Source organism: Pseudophryne corroboree, chromosome 6 (assembly GCF_028390025.1).
Source record: "Pseudophryne corroboree isolate aPseCor3 chromosome 6, aPseCor3.hap2, whole genome shotgun sequence".
In the NCBI taxonomy this organism is placed as follows: domain Eukaryota; kingdom Metazoa; phylum Chordata; class Amphibia; order Anura; family Myobatrachidae; genus Pseudophryne; species Pseudophryne corroboree.
Window position 1 is genome coordinate 422,542,084 of NC_086449.1, and position 16,580 is coordinate 422,558,663.

A 16,580-nucleotide genomic window follows, 5' to 3' on the forward strand; every position below is an offset into this window, starting at 1 on the left:
GCTGGTTTTGCCTATTATATTGACCATGAATAATTTGAATTTGTCCTGGACCACCAACCCAGGGCACCCATGCAAGTGTCCCGAGGCAACCCAAGGAGCCACGGCACACAGTTTGGGAACCTTTGTACTATACTATACTATACTATACATTTCATCCTTCCTATTCCATCCAGTGATTTTGTTTTATTTTACAAAGACTGAAATTTGCACACCACAGGACTTGTCTTTAATACCCCTTTCAGACACAGGACCCGGGAATTTCCCTGCTTCAGACCCGGGATTTTCACCTCTGAAAAATCCCTGGTTTTTGCTGGGTCCCCTTTCACACTAAACCCGAGACCTGGGAAATTCCCAGGTCAACCCCTTTCAGACATAAGCCTGCTCTGCCCTGGCAGCCAGGTCAGACCAGGCTACTCTATTGTCACATGTCTTAAACACACACACACGTCACACTCGTACATTTACACACACGTCACACTCAAACACACGCATGTAATATACACACACATGGCAAATTTATATATATATATATACATACATACATACATACATACATCCATCTATATATATATACATACATACATACATACATACATACATACATACAGGTTGAGTATCCCTTATCCAAAATGCTTGGGACCAGAGTTATTTTGGATATCGGATTTTTCCGTATTTCGGAATAATTGCATACCATGAGATATCATGGTGATGGGACCTAAATCTAAGCACAGAATGCATTTATGTTTCATATACACCTTATACACACAGCCTGAAGGTCATTTTAGCCAATATTTTTTATAACTTTGTGCATTAAACAAAGTGTGTCTACATTCACACAATTCATTTATGTTTCATATACACCTTATACACACAGCCTGAAGGTCATTTAATATAAAAATTTTAATAACTGTGTATTAAACAAAGTTTGTGTACATTGAGCCATCAAAAAACAAAGGTTTCACTATCTCACTCAACAAAGTCCGTATTTCGGAATATTCCGTATTTCGGAATATTTGGATATGGGATACTCAACCTGTATATATATATATATATATATATATATGTATATATACACATATATATATACACATACATACACATATACACACACACACACACACACTCACTCCAACAGGCCGCCTCTCTGTTTTGTGGCTGCGCTGGCTGCTTCAGCTGCTCACAGCAGCACGGACTGCAGCAGCCGGAACACGCCCCCTCTGATCTCCGGGCCCCTCCAGCCAGCCCCGCCAATCAGGTGCGACCTGGGAGTAAATTCCCGGGTTGCACCTTTCAGACCTAAGCAGGGTTGTCTTCCCGGGACTTGAGTCCCGGGAAAAACCCAGGTCAATTGCAGGGTTGGCGACCCGGATCACATTCCCGGATCGGTGCCTTTCAGACATACCAAATTCCCGGGTTGATGCGCGTTCATGTGCAAAATCCCGGGAATTTGGAGCATGTCTGAAAGGGGTATTATAGAAAACACAGGCTATATTGATGGGTATTTTATTATATTCTAGTTTCACTGTGGTTACTATGGGGAGATTTTTCACAGTTTTATTTTTTTTCTTAAGTATTCATATGGGGGAATTCAATTGTTGTTCATGCCCGTTGCCACGAGATGGCGCCCAACAGAGCAATTCAATTGTTCCATTCAGAACACATTTTAGCTTGCAGCCTCCTGAAGTGCGAGCTGAAACGAGCGAAAACACTGGTGTGGGCACTCAAACAAGAGTTTCGGCTGCCCACCCGCATGTAATGGAATTGAGGCACTCATTCCGAGTTGATCGCTAGCTGCTTTCGTTCGCAGCGATCAGGCAAAAATAGGCAAATCTGCGCATGCGTATGGTGCGTACGCGCGTTGTACTTTCACAAAAACTGATGCAGTTTTACACAAGCTCTAGCGACGCCTTTCAGTCGCACTGCTGGCCGAAGAGTGATTGACAGGAAGTGGGTGTTTCTGGGTGGTAACGGACCGTTTTCAGGGGAGTGTGTGAAAAAACGCAGGCGTGCCAGATAAAAACGCAGGAGTGGCTGGAAAAACGTAGGCGTGGCTGGGCGAACGCAGGGCGTGTTTGTGACGTCAAAACAGGAACTAAATAGTCTGAAGTGATCACAAGCTAGGAGTAGATCTCGAGCTACTCTGAAACTGCACAATTTTTTTTTTGTAGCAGCGCTGCGGTCCTTTCGTTGGCACTTCTGCTAAGCCAAGATACAGTCCCAGAGGGTGGCGGCTTAGCGTTTGCACAGCTGCTAAAAGCAGCTAGCGAGTGAGCAACTCGGAATGAGGGCCTGAACCCTTATGTACTGTAGGTTAAGCTTTAAGCTTTTCATGTATCTGAATGTTTCTATTATGTTGCCTAAAACTTGCTATTACAGTGATGATGTAGCCAATTACTACTTACATCTGCTTTTTAAAAAAAGGCATAGAAGCTCCATTCTTAATCTAACCTCTAATTACGGAGGAAATACTTGAAGATAATCACCTCTACCTTGTGAGACACAAAGTGCTGACTTGAACAACTGTGTTGTAGGGCACATACAACTCTAAATACAGCCGTGGGAAAGCAGTTTTATGGAGTTCTATCGTGAGCTACAGGTCAACTCTGTGGGGGAGATTCAAATGTTTGAAAACAGACACCCAACCGACTTTTCAAACATTTGACTCTCCCCCTGTAAGTTAGCTGGAGAGCTGCAACTTGAGTGTGTTTCTCAGCTTCATTTAACAGTGATTGCCCCAGGAAAGAATATTTGGTCTACTTAGAGAAGTAACAGAATTAAGAATGTCCAAAAGTGTACAATATGTTTAGTACAGAAACACTTATGGCCTGATTCAGAGGTGGCCACAAGCCTTTAGCAGATGTAAGTAGGTGCATCTGGGCAGTTTGTTACTGCTCAGAGGTGCAGTAAAAAAAAAAAAAAAAAAATTTAAAAATGGACAAACTCAGTGAAGGCGATTCAATTGTTTTCCCCTGCAGCTACCACTAGAGGGCGTCAAACGGAGCAATTTCAATAGCACCGCAGGGAAGTACCCAGAGCTATTCAGTTGACTATATCATGTCTGCCACTTAATCTGGGAAATGCACTATGCCTTGACTAATTCCTGAGGCTTAGTTGGAGTACACTGCATCACCCCGATGCAATGCAGTTTCTGTACTTGAGGGGGTCATTCCGAGTTGATCGCTAGTTGCCGTTGTTCGCAGCGCAGCGATCAGGCTAAAAATCAGCATTTCTGCACATGCACCGCAATGCGCAGGCGCGTCGTACAGGTACAATGAGCATCATGGGTTTGCACAGAGTCTAACGAAAATTCCTGTCACACGGCTGAACGCAGGAAGATTGACATGAAGTGGGCGTTTCTAGGTGTCAACTGACCGTTTTCAGAAAGTGCTTAGAAAAACGCAGGCGTGGCTGGGCGTTCTCTGGGAGTGTGTGTGACGTCAAAAGCCGTCCCTCCATTGTTGGAATCAACGCACACGAAGAGTAACTACAGGGCTGGTCTTGTTTTGCACAAAAAGATTTTGCAGGCGCTCTGCTGCACAAGCGTTCGCACTTCTGCAAAGCGAAAATACACTCTCCAGTGGGCGGCAACAATGCGTTGCACAGCAGCTAAAACTGCTAGCGAGAGCGATCAATTTGGAATGACCCCCTTGGTAATCCCATGATCAGCCCTGAGGCACTTGTTAACGCAGCTAGTTGCTGGGCTTAATGCAGGAATAATTGAATAGCTCGACACAACCCAGGAGCTACTTTCCCGCAGTGCTTATTAAATCGCTCCCTTTTTCTACACACACACACACACACACACACACACACACACACACACAAGGAAGCAGTGACACTCAAGTTAATGACAACAGCCAATGTTTCAATGTACTTTTTGAATGGTTACAGTATGAACAAAGGCAAACTCGCCTTTAAATGCAAGGGGGGGGTGGGAAATGGTAAAACCTACATTGTTGGGCCATGAAATAAGTGGTGGGGAGGATGTCTGCATAGTAGGAATAATAAGATTTTAAACCTACCAGTAAATCTATTTCTCCTAGTCCGTAGAGGATGCTGGGGACTCCGTAAGGACAATGGGGTATAGATGGGCTCCGCAGTAGACATGGGCACCTATAAAGAACTTTTAGTATGGGTGTGCACCGGCTCCTCCCTCTATGCCCCTCCTCCAGACCTCAGCTAGAGAACTGTGCCCAGAGGAGATGGACAATACGAGGAAAGGATTTTGTAAATCTAAGGGCAAGATTCATACCAATCATACCACATAACCTGGAATACACATAACCAGTTAACAGTATGAACAAACAGCAGCAACGGTCCAAGACCGATTCCAACTGTAACATAACCCTTATGTAAGCAATAACCATATACAAGTCTTGCAGATTTTCCGCACTGGGACGGGCGCCCAGCATCCTCTACGGCAGGAGTGGGGAACCTTTTTTCTACCAAGGGCCATTTAGATATTTATAAAATCCTCCGGGGGCCATACAAAAATGATCAACTTAAAAATTAGCCTGCCCCCAGTCAGTAGTTATGACCCCAGTCACTTGTTATACTCCCAGTCACTTGTTATGCCCGATTAGATTTGCCTCTAGTCAGTTGTTATGCCCCATTAGATATGCCCACTGTCAGTAGTTTTGGCCCATTAGATATGCCCTGTCAGTTGTTATGCCCCATTAAATATGCCACCTGTAGTTATGCCCCATTAGATATTCCCTTGTAGTTATGCCCCATTAAATATGCCCCCTAGTAGTGCCGCTTACACACACACACACACACACACACACACACACACACACACACACACACACACACACACACATTAAAAGAAAGAAGAAAAAAAACACAATGCTCACCAGCCCTGCTCCTGCTACCGGACCGCTGCCCTCCCTCTCCTCGAAACTATGGGAGAGATGTCATGACGTCTCTCCCATAGTGCTGCACAGCCACACATGTACACTGCCTGAGCCAGAAGCTGGAGCTGAGGAGTGAGCTGCTGCTGAGGAGCCGGGCGCCCGCTGGTGGTAAAATCTCAGCGGGCGCTCGGCATCTCCTCTCGTTTAGGTGAGCCTAGCCGGGCCGGATTAAGTGGCTTTGAGGGCCTAATACGGCCCTCGGGCCTGAGGTTCCCCACCCCTGCTCTACGGACTAGGAGCAATAGATTTACCGGTAGGTTTAAAATCTTATTTTCTCTTACGTCCTAGAGGATGCTGGGGACTCCGTAAGGACCATGGGGTTCAAACCAAAGCTCCCAATCGGGCGGGAGAGTGCGGATGACTCTGCAACACCGACTGAGCAAATGCTAGGTCCTCATCAGCCAGGGTATCAAACTTGTAGAATTTAGCAAAAGTGTTTGACCCCGACCAAGTCGCTGCTCGGCAAAGCTGTAATGCCGAGTCGCCTCGGGCAGCCGCCCAAGAAGAGCCCACCTTCCTAGTGAAATGGGCCTTTACTGAATGTGGTAACGGCAATCCAGCCGTAACATACGCCTGCTGAATCGTGTTACAGATCCAATAGTCTGCTTTGAAGCAGGCGCGCCAATCTTGTTGGCTGCATACAGAACAAACAGAGCCTCTGTTTTCCTAATTCTAGCCGTCCTGGCTACATAAATCTTTAAGGCCCTGACTACATCCACGGACCTGGAATCCTCCAAGTCACTCGTAGCCACAGGCACCACAATAGGTTGGTTTATATGGAATGAAGAAACCACCTTAGGTAAAAATTGAGGACGAGTCCTCAATTCCACTCTATCAACATGAAAAATCAAGTAGGGGCTCTTGTGAGACAAGGCCGCTAATTCTGACACCCGCCTTGCAGATGCCAAGGCCAATAACATGACCACCTTCCAGGTGAGAAATTTAAACTCAACCTTGTTAAGGGGTTCAAACCAGTGTGATTTTAGGAACTGCAACACCACGTTCAGGACCCATGGTGCCACTGGGGGCACAAAAGGAGGCTGGATGTTTAACACTCCCTTTACAAACGTCTGGACTTCTGGAAGAGAAGCCAATTCCTTCTGAAAGAATATCGACAGAGCCGAAATCTGTAGCTTAACAGAGCCTAATTTTAGGCCCATATCCACTCCTGTCTGTAGGAAGTGGAGAAAACGACCCAAATGGAAATCTTCCGTAGTAGCATTCTTGGTTTCACACCAAGAGACATATTTCCGCCAGATACGGTGATAATGTTTTGCCGTCAACCTCCTTCCTAGCCTTTATTAGAGTAGGTATGACCTCTTCCAAAATACCCTTCTCAGCTAGGATCCGGCGTTCAACCGCCATGCCATCAAACGTAACCGCGGTAAGTCTTGGAACATGCAGGGCCCCTGCTGCAACAGGTCCTCCCTTAGAGGAAGAGGCCAAGGATCTTCTGTGAGCATCTCCTGAAGATCTGAGTACCAGGCCCTTCGAGGCCAGTCGGGAACAATGAGTATTGTCTGTACTCTTTTTCGCCTTATGATCCTCAACACCTTTGTGATGAGAGGAAGAGGAGGAAACACGTAGACCGACTGGAACACCCATGGCGTTACCAGAGCGTCTACTGTTATTGCCTGAGGTCCTGGGACCTGGCACAATATCTCCGAAGCTTCTTGTTGAGGCATAACGCCATCATGTCTATTTGAGGAACTCCCCAAAGACCAGTTATCTCTGCTAAGACTTCTTGATGAAGTCCCCACTCTCCTGGATGGAGATCGTGTCTGCTGAGGAAGTCTGCCTCCCAGTTGTCCACACCCGGAATGAAGACAGCTGACAGGGCGCTTACGTGATTTTCCGCCCAGCGAAGAATCCTGGTGGCTTCTGCCATCGCGACTCTGCTCCTTGTCCCGCCTTGGCGGTTCACATGAGCCACTGCTGTGACATTGTCCGATTGAATCAGCACCGATAGGTTTCGAAGAGGACTCTCCGCTTGTCGAAGGCCGTGGTATATGGCCCTTAATTCCAACACGTTGATGTGCAGGCAGGACTCCTGGCTTGTCCATAGTCCTTGAAAATTTCTTCCTTGGGTGACTGCTCCCCATCCTCGGAGGCTCGCGTCCGTAGTTACCAGTACCCAGTCCTGAATGCCGAATCTGCGACCCTCTAGGACAGGGGTGGGCAATTATTTCAGCTGGGGGGCCGCTTAACACTTCCAGCGAATATTCGAGGGCCACACACAAAATACTCAGAGTCCCCTTTTTACACATTACGGCAGACAGCGTCCCCCCTTTTTACACATTACGGCAGACAGCGTGCCCTTTTTTACACATTACGGCAGACAGCGTCCCCTTTTTTACACATTACGGCAGACAGCGTCCCCTTTTTACACATTACGGCAGACAGCGTCCCCCTTTTTATACATTACAGCAGACAGTCCCTACCCCCCCTTTCCTCCCCTCCCCTAAACCCATATTGCAGTTTTTAACTCCCCTCCCTTCCCACCCTTAAACCTATATGGCAGCTTAAGAACTGATGCAGGGGTTGGCTGGACAGGGGGTTTACCTGTTTGTCACAGTGGCAGACGATCCCCGCTGTCCGATGATCCGCGCTGCTGCCGGCCGGAGTCACCACTGATGTGGCCTCTCCTGCTCCGGCTCGCTGCCCGCTGCTTCTCCTCACTGGCCACCGCTCAATCTCCTCCTCACAGGCCGCCGCTCCTGCTCACTGCAGTGCCCGCACCCCGCGCCGCCCAGCTAACAGAGGAAATCCCGGTCAGCTGACCCTGTGACGTGACCGGGATTTCCTCAGCGGCGCCGCATCTGAGAGCAGTGCAATGACAAGCGGCCTGTCGGGCCGCTTGTCATTGCACTCTGGTGGGGCACAGCGGGCCAGGCAGAATCGGTCCGCGGGCCGCATCCGGCCCGCGGACCGCCTGTTGCCCACCCCTACTCTAGGAGGTGAACACTTTGCAGCCACCATAGAAGAGACACCCTGACCCTGGGGGACAGTGTTAACTTTTGATGTAATTGTAGATGGGACCCAGACCATTTGTCCAGAAGGTCCCATTGAAACGTCCTCGCATGGAACCTGCCGAAGGGGATGGCCTCGTAGGCTGCCACCATTTTCCCCAGAACACGTGCATTGATGAACTGACACTCTTTTTGGCTTTAGCAGGTCTCTGACCATGTTCTGGAGGTCCTGGGCTTTTTCCAACGGGAGAAAAACCTTCTTTTGTTCCGTGTCCAGTATCATACCTAGGAACGCTAGTCGAGTTGTTGGAACCAACTGTGACTTCGGTAGATTGAGAATCCAACCGTGTTGCTGGAGTACTCTCAGAGAGAGTGACACGTTTCTCAGCAATTGCTCTTTTGATCTCGCCTTTATCAGGAGATCGTCCAAGTATGGGATAATTGTGACTCCTTGCTTGCGCAGGACCACCATAATTTCCGCCATTAACTTGGTGAAAATCCTCGGGGCCGTGGAAAGCCCAAACGGCAACGTCTGAAACTGGTAATGACAATCCTGTACAGCGAATCTCAGGTACTCCTGATGAGGGATATATGGGGACATGAAGGTAAGCATCCTTTATGTCCAGTGACACCATAAAATCCCCCCCCCCCCCCCCTCCAGGCTGGCTATTACCGCTCGGAGCGATTCCATCTTGAATTTGAATCTTTTCAAGTACAGGTTTAGGGATTTTAGATTGAAAATGGGTCTGACCGAACCATCCGGCTTCAGGACCACAAAGAGGGTCGAATAGTACCCTTTTCCCTGTTGGATCAGGGGAACCCTGATAATTACTTGCTGTTGACACAGCGTTTGAATTGCAGCTAACACTACATCCCGCTCTGGGATAGAAGTTGGTAAGGCAGACTTGAAAAATCGGCGTGGGGGCACCTCTTCGAATTCCAGTTTGTAGCCTTGGGAAACTATTTCCAACGCCCAAGGATTCACGTCTGACCTGACCCAGACCTGGCTGAAGAGTCGAAGGCGTGCCCCCACTGGTGCGGACTCCCTCAAGGGAGCCCCAGCGTCATGCAGTGGGTTTCGTAGAAGCCGGGGAGGACTTCTGTTACTGGGCACCAGCCGCAGCAGGTGTTCTCTTTCCTCTACCCTTACCTCTGGCAAGGAAGTAGGATCCCCGACCTCTTCTGGACTTTTGCGACCGAAAGGACTGCATGTGATATTGTGGAGTTTTCTTTTGCTGTTGGGGAATAAAAGGTAAAAAGGTAGATTTACAGAAATGGGTTCTCTGCGCACTGAGGTGTTAATCTGAGGCGGGCTGTGCTGCTGGTAATGAGGGGTGTCCCACCCCCCCTTAAATGGTAAGTATACAGATGTGGATAAATCCACAGGGAACCAGCGCTCAAACCCTATTTGTAGTGGTGAATGATACGGTTATAAAGTGAAACTAAAATCAATAATGAAAAAGCAGGTAATATACTTAAGGTTGTTTATTCTAAGATGCTGAGATACTTTCTTTCCCAACAGGTATAAATTCGGTTTAAAAGTCAATCAGTGATTGGGGCACGCTCCTGGTTTGAGCTTAAATTCTGAAGTGCAAGGTTCAATTGAAAGAACAAATGCTGTAATCTTTGTAAAGTCGAAAAAAAGAAAAAGAAAAATGCCACAAAAAAATATTAATGATAATATGTACTAAAGTCCAAACGGTTTACAAGTCTATACAGACAGCGGCGTCCCGCTAATCTGTGCTCTGAAGTGAAGGATTCTCTTGTGAAGTGATGAACAGTTGACAGCGGTAGTGTATGCTTTGGTTAGAGTGGAGAATAAGGACCCTGGACTGGCGCTATTCCTCCTGCAGCACGTCCCACAGTAGAGCGCCCGAATCAGGCCCGCTCTGTGGGGCCGCTGACCTGGGGTGTGCGCCTGTCACAGAGGCGAAGTGGACCCGGCCGGAGCTCTCCGAGCGGCTGGCCGCGCCTCTCCTCCTCCTACAGGGACTTACCTTCTCCCTTCCCCTCCGCCTTCCACTCTCCGCTGTCTCGGGCTTCTTCCGTCGCCTGGCAACCGGTTGCTTCCGGAACTCCGGATCACGTGACCGGATGGTTTGCGGAAAGGATTAGCAGTACTGTCCTTCTTTGTAGTGAATATTCGTCCTCAGTCCAATGTAGTATAGATGGGTAGCTCCAACGCGTTTCGACCTGTTAGGGTCTTCCTCTGGGAGTCTACTGTGGGACGTGCTGCAGGAGGAATAGCGCCAGTCCAGGGTCCTTATTCTCCACTCTAACCAAAGCATACACTACCGCTGTCAACTGTTCATCACTTCACAAGAGAATCCTTCACTTCAGAGCACAGATTAGCGGGACGCCGCTGTCTGTATAGACTTGTAAACCGTTTGGACTTTAGTACATATTATCATTAATATTTTTTTGTGGCATTTTTCTTTTTCTTTTTTTCGACTTTACAAAGATTACAGCATTTGTTCTTTCAATTGAACCTTGCACTTCAGAATTTAAGCTCAAACCAGGAGCGTGCCCCAATCACTGATTGACTTTTAAACCGAATTTATACCTGTTGGGAAAGAAAGTATCTCAGCATCTTAGAATAAACAACCTTAAGTATATTACCTGCTTTTTCATTATTGATTTTAGTTTCACTTTATAACCGTATCATTCACCACTACAAATAGGGTTTGAAAAAGGTAGATTTACCCGCGGTAGCTGTGGAAACCAGGTCCGCGAGCCCATCCCCAAACACCACGTCACCCTTACAGGGTAAAACCTCCACATGCTTTTTCGAATCCGCATCACCCGTCCATTGGCGGGTCCATAAAGATCGTCTCGCTGAAATAGCCATGGCATTGGCTCTGGAACCCAGCAACCCAATGTCCCTTTGAGCGTCTCTCATATACAAGGCTGCGTCTTTAATATGGGCTAGAGTTAACAAAATAGCATCCCTATCTAGGGTATCAAGGATAGCCGACAGGGTATCTGTCCAAGCTGCAACTGCGCTACATACCCATGCCGACGCAATTGCCGGTCTGAGCAAAGCACCAGTATGTGAATAAATAGACTTTAATGTAGTCTCCTGCCTGCGGTCCGCAGGGTCCTTGAGGGCCGCTGTGTCTGGAGACGGCAGCGCCACTTTCTTGGACAGGCGTGTTAAAGCCTTGTCCACAGTGGGAGAGGATTCCCAACGTACCCTGTCCTGTGTAGGGAAAGGGTATGCCATATTAATTCTTTTGGGAATCGGCAGCCTCTTATCTGGAGTCTCCCAAGCTTTTTCAAATAACTGGTTAAGTTCATGAGATGGGGGAAAGTTTATTATCTGTTTCTTTCCCTTAAACATGTGTACCCTCGTGTCTGGAACAGAGGGTTCATCAGCAATATGCAACACATCTCTTATTGCAATAATCATACACTGAATACTCTTTGTCACCTTAGGGTGCAATCTAGCTTCATCATAGTCGACACTGGAATCAGAGTCCGTGTCAGTATCTTTGTCCACAATTAGTGACAAGGGACGCTTTTGAAACCCCGATGGGCCCTGTGAGTCGGTCCAATCCGAGGATTGATCCCCTGATGCCTCCCTGGATTCAGCTTTATCTAGCCTCTTATGTAAAGATGCCACACTTGCATTCAACATATGCCACATGTCCATCCATTCCTGAGTCGGCACTACCGACGGGGACACCACTCATCTGCTCCACCTCCTCCTTGGAGAAGCCTTCCGCTTCAGACATGCCGACGCGCACGTACAGACACCCCACACACACAGGGATATACCTATAAGGGGACAAATCCCCAACCAGGCCCTTAGGAGAGACAGAGAGAGAGTATGCCAGCACACACCCAGCGCCAAGCTGACACTGGAAAATCCAGACAGCGCTTTTATATTATTATATAATGCTAATCTTCCCACTCACTGCGCTCCAATGTGCCCCCCTCCTCTTTTTCAGCCCTCTGAAGTGTTCAGCAGGGGAGAGTCCGGGGAGCCAGCGTTCTCTGCAGCCTCTGTGGAGAAAATGGCGCTGGTTAGTGTCGAGGGATCAAGCTACACCCCCTCCAGCGGCAGGCTTCGGTCCCTCTTCAATTTTAATAAAATGGCGGGGGATCATCTATTTGCTGCCTCCGCAGCCTAATGTGACCTTTTTGCCCAAAAACGAGGTTTATTGCTGCCCAGGGCGCCCCCCCTGCACCCTGCACCCATCAGTGCTTTCTGTGCGTCTGTGTGGGGGAGCAAAGGCGCGCAGCTTACCGCTGCGCGCTTTACCTCATGATTTGAAGTCTTCTGCCGCCTTTGACGTCTTCTTGCTTCTCATACTCACCCGGCTTCTATCTTCCGGCTCTGTGAGGACGGCGGCGCGGCTCCGGGACGAACCCCAGGGTGAGACCTGTGTTCCGACTCCCTCTGGAGCTAATGGTGTCCAGTAGCCTAAGAAGCAGAGCCTATCATTTAAGTAGGTCTGCTCCTCTCCCCTCAGTCCCACGATGCAGGGAGCCTGTTGCCAGCAGTGCTCCCTGAAAATAAAAAACCTGACAAAATTCTTTTTTCCACTGAAAACTCAAGAGAGCTCTCTGCAGTGCACCCTTCTCCTCTGGGCACAGGATCTAACTGAGGTCTGGAGGAGGGGCATAGAGGGAGGAGCCAGTGCACACCCATACTAAAAGTTCTTTATAGGTGCCCTATTTCCTGCGGAGCCCGTCTATACCCCATGGTCCTTACGGAGTCCCCAGCATCCTCTAGGACGTAAGAGAAACCTAAATATATGCGGTATGGTCCTGATTCTGGAGTTACAAGCCAGCACAGCTGCATCTGCATCTTATGCTAATGCTGCAGACCGTTTCATCTAAGTTTAATCATACACTGTATTTAAATGCCAGCCTAATTCACACCACTTTTGCTCAAAAGTACTCTTTATCCCATGTGGTAGCAAACACATTTGAGCAAGGTCCATCCGCCGTGAAGTGCTGTGGGTGTTGCGGGAATTCGTCTGGGAATACAAGTCGCCAGCAATTGATTCCTGAATCCGACCGGAAGGTCCCCTGCCTCCCTGCACTCTCCCCCTGTGTCTGCTGTGCTGATGATCACTGCTGATCGGTCAGCACGGCAGGATCCCCCCTCCAGCGGCTGCAGACAATGGCAGCCGCTGGGGAGTAAATTAACCCTCCCAAGCCACCCCCAGACTCCCCCTGTATACCAGCAGGGTGTCCCGGCTATCAAAATGAAGGCTGCAATGTTTCCGATGGTCGCGATGTTCCCAAACGATGTTTCGAGAATTTTTTCTTATATTTTTTTTTTTTTTAAATAAATTATTTTTTTCCTTTTTTTAACGAAAATCATTTGTGATAGGGTTAGTGATGTTCTTCACTTAATTCACTCAAAAAAAAAAAAACAATTTCGGAGCGGTGTTCGGCGAAATAAATAGTCAGTTAAGTGGTTAAGTAAATTTTGGATATTTTGTTTAGAGGTAAAAAAATTACTCTCTGAATACACAATTCCACAGCAGCCCTCAAGTGAGTCATCCGTTGTGACGGAACCAGAGACGACTTTGCACAATTTATCAGCCAACCTTATCTCTGTAACAAATGGTTGTCTGTTGCAGATGACACTGAACAATTCCTGAGACTGTCAGGATTAATAAACCGCTGTGGTAGGAATTTTTTAAAAATACTTATCCCCTGCAAACAGAGATAAGATTCCATCACCACCTTAATTTTGGTTAATACTCTGGGAGCTGTGGTCAGTCCAAATGGTAGGGCCTGAAACTGAAAATGATGCTGGAGGATAGCAAACCCGACTTAGCGCTGATTTAACAGTGCTATAGGAACATGTAGATAAGCATCCTGGATATCCAGGGATACCATACAATCCTCCTGCTCCATGACCAAAAAATGGAACATAAAGTCTTCATATGAAACCCAAGGCACCAAAATGTACTTGTTCAGCGCTTTGAGATTGAGAATGGGCCGGAACGACCCATTTGGCTTCTGGACCAAAACAGGTTGGAATAAAAACCTTGTCCTCGTTGTGCAGGAGGAACTGGAATTATCACTGCAGACTGAAGCAACTCCTGAAGTGCGTCTTGCAAAGCCCTGGTCTTCGTTTCTGGTACAAACTTTTAAATGAGGGTGTTTCTTGAAAACACCTACAGCACCTGGTATTCCCAAGGTGGTTTACCATCCAAGTACTAACCAGGACCAACACTGTTTAGCTTCCAAAATCAGATAAGATTGGGCATGTCCAGTGTGGTGTGGCTGTACATCAAAACCGTGAGATACCGCTTCTTGCACCCAGGCCTCTGTAGTAGACTGCTGCCAGATCTGTGCAAACTGAAGAAGTCAGCCTCCCACCCTGGGTTCCCCCAGGTGGAGGCCCGCACCATCAGGCTGATGGCTTGTCTTCAGATTTGAAAACCGGTCCTCTGGTAACCCAATACCTTTTAGTCTTACCAGACTTGTTGGATTGAGACGGTTCGCCATTACCCTCTCCTTTTGCTTTTTCTTGATTCCGAAAGGACTGAAAAGCTGGAAACTAGGCTTGAATTTATGCGTTAAAGGAAACTTCACTTTCTTGGGAGTCTGCTTCTGACTCCAAAATACTGTTTAATTCTTTACCAAAAAGAATATCTCCAGTAAACAAGGATAAGGCTCCCGAACCTTCCTGGATTATGAGTCCGCTTACCATGTACATAGCCAACCCGCTCTGCGAGCTACTACTGCTGAAGCTGATGCCTAAAAGGCAATTGTACCCATATCCAGGGCCGTTTATCGCTGCCTGTTTGATATGGGCAATATGGAATTTTTGCTCTCTAGATGCCATTGAAAGATCCTCCTTCAACACATCAGCACAGGCTGCCACTGCTTACGTCATCCAGGCTGAAGTCATGGCTGGTCTAATGATTGCCCAAGACAAGGAAAAATGTTTTTTTAGAAAACCATTGACTCTCCTATCCATGACATTTATTTATGTTGAAAGCAAAAATAATGTCGATTTTCACACCAATCTATGACATGCAAATCTACTTTGGGAGCCACCTCCCTTTTTTAAACAGTCCCCAGCTGGACGAGAATAATTGGAATTCCATTTCTTGGAATTCTAACTTCTTACTGGGTGTAACCCAAACCTCTTGCATAATTTCCATCAGTTGTTTTGGGATGTTTAAACACAGTTGCCTTCGTTTTTAACACAAGCTCTGCATCTTCTAAGGATAGAATGGCTTACATAGCAGTAATTAGCTCAGGTATGTCCACTGAGCTGAGACCTTTCTCCGAAGCGCAATGAGTCCTCATCCTCCGACAAATCCTCATCTAAAACATGTGTAGACTGTGAAGATGTTCATGTCTATGTGATTTACTTACCACCAGCCTTTCAGCCTGCTTTTGTTGAGAGGCTGCCAATTCACGAGGTAGATAAACCTCAGAATGAATGTTGCATGTAAGGGTTAATAGGGTAACCTATCCCTGGAACAGGAGCTGGCATTATTACTCAGCTATATTGGATAATGTCTGTGCAAAGTAGCCCATGAAGGTTCAACTAGAACCTGTGCTTGCCTCAGTTATTTAACAGGCTTCGGTGACAACTAAAACATTTTGCACATAATCCCCTTGAACCAGATCCTGATAGGTTAACCCAGTTTCGCAAGACAAACATGAAAGTGTATTTTCCTCACCCTTGCCGCTCTTAAACATGATAAATAAACCACATACCTGTACAGTGGTACTACACAATTTGTGACTGTAATCACTTTAACATTTGTTAAAATGACACACAAACCGACCCTATCCTGCACTGCACCAGCATTGAGGATCGGATACGCAGAAAAACTGACAGAATTACAGTAAAGTCAGCAATCACACTAGCAATCAGTCACAGGTTATACATTAGTATAATAAGCAACATTAGCACATAATCAACTACAAATAGATTTCAAGTATGTAGGAAAAAATAAGAATTTACTCACCGGTAATTATATTTCTCGTAGTCCGTAGTGGATACTGGGAACTCCGTAAGGACCATGGGGAATAGACGGGCTCCGCAGGAGACTGGGCACTCTAAAAGAAAGATTAGGTACTATCTGGTGTGCACTGGCTCCTCCCTCTATGCCCCTCCTCCAGACCCCAGTTAAGGAAACTGTGCCCGGAAGAGCTGACACAACAAGGAAAGGATTTGGAATCCAGGGTAAGACTCATACCAGCCACACCAATCACACTGTACAACTTGTGATAACCATACCCAGTTAACAGTATGAACAACAACTGAGCCTCAGTAACAGATGGCTCATAACAATAACCCTTTAGTTAAGCAATAACTATATACATGTATTGCAGAGAGTCCGCACTTGGGACGGGCGCCCAGCATCCACTACGGACTACGAGAAATAGAATTACCGGTGAGTAAATTCTTATTTCTCTGACGTCCTAGTGGATGCTGGGAACTCCGTAAGGACCATGGGGATTATACCAAAGCTCCCAAACGGGCGGGAGAGTGCGGATGACTCTGCAGCACCGCATGAGCAAACTCAAGGTCCTCCTCAGCCAGGGTATCAAACTTGTAGAACTTAGCAAACTTGTTTGACCCCGACCAAGTAGCAGCTCGGCAAAGCTGTAAAGCCGAGACCCCTCGGGCAGCCGCCCCCAAGAAGAGCCCACCTTCCTTGTGGAATGGGCTTTCACCATTTTGGATGCGGCAATCCAGCCGCAG

The 16,580-nt window shown here is 47.3% G+C and overlaps 1 protein-coding gene and 1 pseudogene across 2 annotated transcripts in view; both read right to left on the bottom strand.

Annotated features, from left to right (window-relative positions):
* RSBN1L (round spermatid basic protein 1 like) overlaps positions 1–16,580 on the bottom strand; it is a 183,462-nt gene that overhangs the window by 112,130 nt on the left and 54,752 nt on the right. The gene's annotated exons all lie outside the window — the stretch shown is intronic.
* On the bottom strand, positions 14,023–14,142 carry LOC134937349 (5S ribosomal RNA; annotated as a pseudogene).